The following is a 9485-nucleotide window of genomic DNA, read 5'->3' as shown; positions in this document are numbered from 1 at the left end:
TCCACAGGGCAGTATACTCTATTACGGACTTGAGTTACAGGATTCTACTTAGAGGGGAGAAATATTGAACAAATGTAATCTTCTCATTATATAGAAGAAGACCAAAAGAATAAAATGATTGCATTCCTGAGTGTGGGACCAATAACATGATGATAAGAAATGTCCTAACATGGTGCTATTGATATTTAATCTGTGACTCCTTTTAGATTGATTCTTTGCCAAGACATCTACTTTTATTGAACCTGGTTCCGCCTATGCCGTATACTGTCTTATGACATCTCATTCAGTTAGTGAAGGACCAAATGTTAACTATTCCCTCAACCAGCTGAGATTCTTAGAATCTTTTCTGTGTCTAAGATCATATAGTTATATAGGAACATAACACAGATTCTTTTCAACTAAAAATAGAGAATTTTAATTCAGAGGAGTTTGTAACTTCTTTAGAAAAGTGAAAGTGAAAGTTGCTCAGTCATGTCTGACTCTTTGCTCCCCCAAGAATTCTCCAGGCCAGAATGCTGAGCTTGGTAGCCTTTCCCTTCTCCAGGGGATCTTCCCAACTCAGGGACTGAACCAAGGCCTCCTGCATTACAGTCGGATTCTTTACCAGCTGAGCCACAAGGGAACATAATTTGTTTTCCCCCAATTTACAATAGGAAAAGAAGACCTTCTAAGCTTTTTCTTATGTAGGTCTGTCTCTGCCCACTTCCTTGTAGGTCACCCCCAGGGAAGAAGAAATGTTTTCCCTCTAACTGTTTTTGCATGTTTGTACTTAATTTTAATTAAAAAAAAATTTAAATTATAATTAAAGAAAAATTTTGCCATTTTCTTTTTTATCCTGCTTCTCATTCAGAATTAGAGTTGTGAGTGTGGCAATTAAAAGTACAGTTTGCCAAGACTTGAACACATTTTTTTTTTTCCAAGGAAGACATACAGGTGGCTAATAGGCATGTGAAAAGATGCTCAATATCACTAATTATTATTATTAGAGATGCTCAAAATCACTAATCATTTTGATTTCAATATGCATATCTCACAACTGTCTCACAACTATCTCACAAGAATTGCATGTCTCACAATTGCACAACATCACCTCACAACTGTCAGAATGGCTAGCATCAAAAAGTCTACAAATAATACATACTGGAGAGTGTGTGGAGAAAAGCAACCCTTGTACACTATTGATGGGAATGTAAATTAGTGCAGCCTCTATGAAAAACAGTATAGAGATACCTTAAAAAACTGAAAATAGAACTACCATATGATAGAGCAATACCAGTCCTGGGTAGATATTCAGGAAAAAAAAAAAATGAAAACACTAGTTCAAAAAGATACCCCAGTGTTCATAGCAGCACTATTTACAATAGCCAAGAAATGAAAGCAACCCACATACTCCCCAATAGATTGTTGGATTAAGAACATATAGTCTATGTATGCAATGGGATACTACTCAGCCTTAAAATATAAGGGGAATATTGCCACAGGCAAAATGTGAATGGGCCTAGAGAATAATGTTGCTTAGTTGCTAAGTTGTGTGCAACTCTTTTGCAGCCCCATGGACTATACCTCACCAGGCTTCTCTGTCCATGAGATTTCCCAGGCAAGAATAAAATGGAGTAGACTGCCATTTCCTTCTCCAGGAGATCTTCCTGACCTATGGATTGAACCTGCATCTCCTGCATTGGCAGGTGGGTTCTTAACCACGGAGCCAAGAAGACAAGTTCCCAGAGAATATTAAACTTAGAGAAATAAGTTACACAGAGAAAGGGAAATACTATATGATATCACTGATACATAGAATCTAAAAATGATACAAATGAATGAATATGCAAAATAGCAACAAGCTCACAGATGTAGAAAATAAGCTTGTGATTACCAAAGGGGAGTGGGAAGAGGGGAGGGACAAATTAGGGGTATGGGATTAATAGATTCAAACTACTGTATTTGAAACATATAGGTAAACAAGGAGAAGATACACGATATAGCACAGCTGACATATCCATTATCTGTAAAGAAATATAATCTGCAAAAATATCCAGTCTCAATATTGTACATACGAATCTAACACAATATTGTAAATTAATTATACTTTGATTTTTTAAAAAAGGATATAAGAGCATTTGAAAAATATAGCCTGCCCGGCTAAATTTGAATTTTATATAAAAAGCAATTTTTTTAGAATATCTATGCCCCATCCGTTTCTGGGTTCATACTTTCAATTAATTAATTATCTAAATTTCCAATTTAGATGTGTGCCTTATGTTTTATTTGGCAATTCTATCCCGAATGGCAAATTCCAAGGGTGGGGGGAAGGGGTAAAATTTTAAGAGTGCCACAAAAACAATGAAGTCCCAGGAACTTAAATTTTGAGTCAAGGTGAGAGTTGAGGAGACTGAAGAGTCACAGCTCAAGACCCGGAATGCCCTCATTTCTCACAAGGGGGTAGAAAACAGAGAAGGTGGCGTGTGGACAGCCTGATGGGGGCGCCCTGCGTTGCCTCCAAAGCCAGAGGGCATGGATTGGGTGGGAGGCTGAATAGGATTTAGGAAAAGCTGAAAGCAAGAGAAGTGTCTGTTTTACTTTATATTTTTATTCTTCAATTCTGATCATTATCCTTGCCAAGATAATATTACTGTCTTCTCTTTGATGCGAGTAACTTCAGCCAGATAGTGGTTTTACTTGGGAAATGCATTTGCTGGACGGTCACATTGGATTGAAAACAGCGGGTTGTGTATGTTCGCTTGCGTGTATGTACACTGATGGGTCTGTGAATATACACATGTGTTGGTGGTTATTTTATTTGAGGCTCCCTGGACCCAATTCCAGAATGGGGGTGGTGATTCCCCCGTCAACAAGGAGCGATCCTCTGCGACACCAGCTGGGCGGCCTACACCAGCTTAGTGTCTCCTCCTCCACTGCGCCTGGCTCTACCCAGAGAGATCATCAGATTCCACAGCAAAGAGCTCAAGACCGACCCCTCCCCACTCTCCCCCTTCAGACTTCCTCCACAAGCCTAGGTTGCCATCTGTACCCCTGAATCACAGGTTCTCAACCCCGCTTGGATTCAGTTAATTGGCTAGAGTTGCTCACAGAACTCCGAGAAACATTTCACTCCCTAGATCACTCAGTTCAGTTCAGTCGCTCAGTCGTGTCCGACTCTTTGCGACCCCATGAACTGCAGCACCAACTCCCGAAGCTTACTCAAACTCATGTCCATCGAGTCGGTGATGCCATCCAACCATCTCATCCTCTGTCGTCCCCTTCTCCTCCTGCCCCCAATCCCTCCCAGCATTAGGGTCTTTTCCAATGAGTCAACTCTTCCCATGAGGTGGCCAAAGTATTGGAGTTTCAGTTTCAGCATCAGTACTTCCCGTGAACACCCAGGACTGATCTCCTTTAGGATGGACTGGTTGGATCTCCTTGCAGTCCAAGGGACTCTCAAGAGTCTCCTCCAATACCACAGTTCAAAAGCATCAATTCTTCGGTGCTCAGCTTTCTTCACAGTCCAACTCTCACATCCATTCATGACCACTGGAAAAACCATAGCATTGACTAGACGGACGTTTGTTGACAAAGTAATGTCTCTACTTTTTAATATGCTATCTTTTATGCTGCTATCTAATATGCTTTTATGCTTTCTAATATGCTGCTTTTAATTTCATGGCTGCAGTCACCATCTGCAGTGATTTTGGAGCCCAAAAAAATAAAGCCTAAATCACTAGTTCATTGTAAAATGATAGAACTCAGGAACAGCCAGACGGAAGAGACGCACAGGACCCGGAAGGAGGGCAGAAGGCTCCCACGCCCTTTCCAGGCGAGATGCTCTTCCAGCGCCCCCATGTGTTCACCCGGGAGCTCTCTGAACCCAGTCCTTCGGGTTTTTTGGTGGAGGCTTTATTACAGAGGCATGATTCATTGCATCATGGCCCACCAGGGACTAATTTCACCTCGAGGTCCTCTTCCCTCCCCAGAGGTCAGGGTGTAGGACTGAAAATTCCAATCCTTTAATCACAAGATTGGTTCTCCAGGCAGTGAGCCCTCATCTAACCTTCAGTTCAGTTCAGTTCAGTCGCTCAGTCGTGTCCGATTCTTTGCGACCCCGTGAACCGCCGCACGCCAGGCCTCCCTGCATCACCAACTCCCGGAGTTTACTCAAACTCATGTCCATCGAGTCGGTGATGCCGTCCAGCCATCTCATCCTCTGTCATCCCCTTCTTCTCCTGCCCCCAATCCCTCCCAGCATGAGAGCTTTTCCAATGAGTCAGCTCTTCGCATGAGGTGGCCAAAGTATTAGAGTTTCAGCTTCAGCATCTGTCCTTCCAGTGAACACCCAGGACTGATCTCCTTTAGGATGGACTGGGTGGATCTCGTTGCAGTCCAAGGGACTCTCAAGAGTCTTCTCCAACACCACAGTTTAGATGAGTCCAAAAGGTGACATCAAAGAGACACGTTTATTGCTCTCATCACAGAGAACATCCCAAAGGGTTTAAGAGCTCTGTGCCAGAAACAGGGTTAAGATTTATATTTATCGTATTTGTTTATATTTTATATTTATATATCTATATAAATTTATATATTTGTATTTCGTTGTATTATATAATTTATATATTTATATTTATCATAATATAAATCACAGGGCCACAGTGGTGAGTAAAGAGAGAATGTGTGTCTGTGTGTCTGTCTGTGGGTGGGATTATTTGTGGTATTTCAGACGGCAGTGGGGGTTGGTGTTTGTGTATATCCATGTGTACGTGAGTGTGTGATGCTGGGTGGAGATATGCAGGTGTGTGGGGTGTGTAGATGATTGTGTAGCAAGCCGTGTGACAGTATATCTTTCCATTTGATCTTTAGAAATTACTGAAGACTTGCTTTAAAAAAGTTCACAAGTGATTTTCCCTGGCTCCTGAAGTTAATTAAACTTTTGTAAAAATACCATTCATACTCCTCTCCTGTCTGGGCTTTGTGGCTTCAGCCTCTTTCCTCTTTTATTGCCCTATACTACAAGCCAAATGCTAAATGCATAACATCAAGCAGGATAAGGCACTGTTGACAGACTGTATATTTGATCTGAGAGAAAATATGTGTTTCAGACAGCCTCCTTGTCCTAGAAAATATGTGTGTTGTCAGAAGTTTTGTGACTGAGGCAGGAGGCTCCAGAAAGAAAATGTGATATTAAATTGTGGAGCGATTTGGACAAGATTCACAAAGTACCTTCAAGTTTCAAGAACTCAGCAGCCAGCTCCACACGTGTCTGCCATAGAACATTAATATTTCAGTAAACACAAATCTTTTATCACACATTCTATTTTGTTTTCCTCCCCTTTGAAATCTTCAAAAATTTGAGTAGGAACAAAAGATATGGCTTGATCTGAGGAACAGCCATAAGTTGAAGGCTTATATCACTTAGAGTGCATAGGACAACAACATCAGCTATCTACAGCATAAAATATAATGTGTTAATATTTTATTTCATGTCAAAAACCACATGGTATGTAGAGTTAGGAGTTTCAGAGGTATTTGAAGATGGTGTGTGAGATACTCAATGTAAACAGTAAACATGTATTTTCCTTTAAATACAAGATATACATAATGCAGAAGAGCTTGAGTCAAATTTATAAGATAAATATAAAGAACAAAATTCTTTTAGTAGCTACTTAATTCATGCCTTCTTCTTAGCATGAGATGGGATGATGCACTGTACAAAGCCATGTCAGTGGAGGGAGCATCATTAGGACACTCCTGGGAGGAGTGCCCCCACTTCCAGATGAAACAGAAACATCAGCTCAGAGGCCATATTGGTTCCCTGTCTGCAGCTTGAGCAAACTCAACCTCAGTTCAGTTCAGTTGCTCAATAGTGTCCCATGGACTGCAGCACGCCAGGCCTCCCTGTCCATCATCAACTCCCAGAGTTTACCCAAACTCATGTCCATCAAGTCAGTGATGCCATCCAACCATCTCATCCTCTGTCATCCCCTTCTCCTCCCACCTGTAATCTTTCCCAGCATCAGGGTCTTTTCTAATGAGTCAGCTCTTCACATCAGGTAGCCAAAGTATTGGAGTTTCAGCTTCAATATCAATCCTTCCAATGAACACTCAGGACTGATCTCCTTTAGGATGGACTGGTTGGATCTCCTTGCAGTCCAAGGGACTCTCAAGAGTCTTCTCCAACACCACAGTTCAAAAGCATCAGTTCTTCTGTACTCAGCTTTCTTTATAGTCCAACTCTCACATCCATACATGACCACTGGAAAAACCATAGCTTTGACTAGACGGACCTTTGTTGGCAAAGTAATGTTTGCTTTTAAATTCAACCTAGTGAAGTGTTAGTCGCTCAGTCGTGTCCGAGGCTTTGCTACTCCATGGACTGTAGCCCACCAGGCTCCTCTGTTCATGGAATTTTCCAGGCAAGAATACTGGAGTTGTTTGCCATTTCTTTCGCCAGGGGATCTTCCCTTCCTGGGGATCAAATCCAGGTGAGATCAAACCCAGGTCTCCTGCATTGCAGGCAGATTCTTTACCATCTGAGCCACCAGGGAAGCCCCAGCCTAGTGAAAGGTAGAGAAAATATTAGTGAAGAACTAAATTGATTTAAAATATGATTCACTGAAGAAAGCAAAAAAAAAAAAATCAAGATCTGAAATAACAAAGTAAATTAAATTAATTTAAAAGTTATTTCACACAGTGCATAATTCAATTCATATTATTTTACATTTTTGTATATTGCAAGTATAGAAATTGGGAATAATTTCTCATAAAAAGACTTTTATATGATTTAGATAGAATGAATGCCCCTCTTCTCTTGCACACTTTCATCTACTAAGGGAAGGATGGAGATTTTATTTTATATAATTTATATTTTACCATCTCTATCCTCACTTTATGTATATAGAAATTATATAAATATGTAAGCAGTTACGTATTTGCTTCGTGGATTTATATACTACATTTTGATTGATAATATGATTTTTAAATATGATTTTTAAATCATGAATATAATATGATTTTTTTAATTGCTTTCAGGTAGCATAAAATTTGAAAATCTTTCTGGTTAGTATACAGAGCTATAGTCCATTTTCTCTACTTTTTTATGATATGGATTAATGATCATTTATATTGTAAAAATCTTCCACCCTTAATAGAAATATAAAATGATACTTTATCAAATTTCAATCCCAGCAGCATTTTATGAGAATATACATACATATATATATATATATATATATATTAATTCCATCAACTTGCTAACAACACATATAATTCAATTAAAAAAGAATAGACAAATCTATTTTGCAAAAAAAAAAGTACCTCATAATTTTCCTAATTAATAGTTAGGTTAAGTATCTTTTAAATTTTTATTTATAATTTGTATTTTCTTTTCTTTGTAAGAAGGTTTAACTTGTGAAACTTTTAAAAGTTATATTATTTTTAGATTTATTTGAAGAGTTTCTGTACATAGCTTGGGCAATTTGATATATTGCAGCACATATTTTTTCTCAGCACTTTACTTATTTCTGTGTGTTTTATGAGATAGTTTTTCACAGAAGTGAAGTTTGACTCAGTTGAATTTTTTTTCCTGTATTGATTCTGCTTCCTGTGGCTTTTTAGAGATAATTTCTTTTATACAAACAATATAATCATATTCTCACATAATTTCTTTTAAACTTGTTGAAATTCTTTTTTAAGATTGTATTCTTAGATCACTTATTTGTCTAAATGTGTGAAGTGTTGATCAATTTTATTTGTTCTTCAGATATATGACTTAATGATCCTAAGCCATGTAAAGAACTAGTTTGGTGATGCTGGTGGTGGTTTAGTTGCTAAGTCGTGTCTGACTCTTGTGACCCCATAGACTGTAGCCCACCAAGTTCCTCTGTCCATGGAATTCTCCAGGCAAGAAGACTGGAGTGGGTCGCCATCTCCTTCTCCAGGGGATCTTCCCGACGCAGGAGTCGAACCCTAGTCTGCTGCATTGCGGGCTGACTGAGCTATGAGGGAAGCCCAAGAACTAGTTTACCCCTTTCCGAAGAACTTTCAGGACCCTGCAGATAATGCACGGTCTCCCTCACTAGGGGGCGCCATTCACACAACCCTCAATAGGGACTCACCTATTAGGGCTGTGTAACAGATGTCTCCGTCTTCAATGTCAACCATTAACTGAATTTCCAAATGCAAGATAATCTATTAATGCACTCACTTATCTGCTCTAATGACCAGTCTGTATGCAGTTTACACATACGTCACTATCTTTTAATTACTTAAGCTTTAAAATAACTTATTTCTGATCAAACAGCAACATTTCTTTTGAAATATTAGCTAGATTATTCTGTTTTATTGAAGTATAATTGACATACAACATTATGTTAATTTCAGGTGCACAATATAATGACTCGATGTTTGCATAATTTACAAAATGATCTCCACAATGAATCTAGTTAACATCTGCCATCATACAGAGTTGCAAATGTTTTTTTCTTGTGATGAGAATTTTTCAGATTTACTTTCTTAGCAACTTTCAAATTTGCAGTGTAGTACTATTGACTATAGTCACCATGCTCTTCATTACATCCTCATGAGTTATTTATTTTATAACTGGAACTTTGTACCTCTTGATAGGCTCTGCTATTCTTACACATTTTCCCTTCCATATGAATGCTAGAATGCTTTGTCAAATGCCATGAAAAACCCTTTTGGGATTTGATTAGGATTGCTTTGGATGTAGAAATCAATTTAAAGAGGAAGAAAGTCTTTACAATATCGATTCTTATCATCCTTGAACTAACTAGATTTCTTCATTTACTCAAGTATGTGTTTTCACTGTCTACTTAGATGAGACTATTTTGGTTTTCATTAATAATATTTTAAGGAGCTGAAATATATTGGTATATTTTCCAATATAAAATATTCCTGCATTTTTGGAACTAGAATGGTTTCATTTATTCTTGGTCTTTTATTGCTTTTTAACATATTGCTGAGTTGTGTTACTAATGCAGGGACACTCATTAGCTATTGTGAGGTGGCTCTTGAGGTTGCCTAGTAAGAAAAGAAAAGAAAATACTCTACTGACTTGATGAATTATATTAATCCCCACTCAAACATCCCTCTCCATTTAACACTGGTTTCTATCATTGTTCACATAATAAAACTTTATGTATAGTGATTGTCAGATATTCTGGTTATGTGATGAATACAGTATGAATATAAACAGATTGCAAAATGTAATTGTAAATGTCACAGATGTAGACATTTAGGAGTCAATAAAGGATTTGTAGAAAGCCCAAATCATTAGTTTGTTCAATGAATATTGATGAATCAACTACTATATATCAGAAATTATTTTATCTGCCAGGATATAATAGTGAAACCAAATGAGTAAGATCCCACCACCTCACTGAGATTATACTTTATTGAGAGATAAAAGTAAAACAAGTTGGCTCAGTGGTTAAGGATCCACCTGCCAATGCAGGAGAAATGAGAGACACAGGTTTGAT

The sequence above is a fragment of the Cervus canadensis genome, chromosome 12 (genome assembly GCF_019320065.1).
Source record: "Cervus canadensis isolate Bull #8, Minnesota chromosome 12, ASM1932006v1, whole genome shotgun sequence".
In the NCBI taxonomy this organism is placed as follows: domain Eukaryota; kingdom Metazoa; phylum Chordata; class Mammalia; order Artiodactyla; family Cervidae; genus Cervus; species Cervus canadensis.
The sequence above is the reverse complement of the archived record's forward strand: the minus strand, read 5'-3'. Positions refer to the sequence as shown.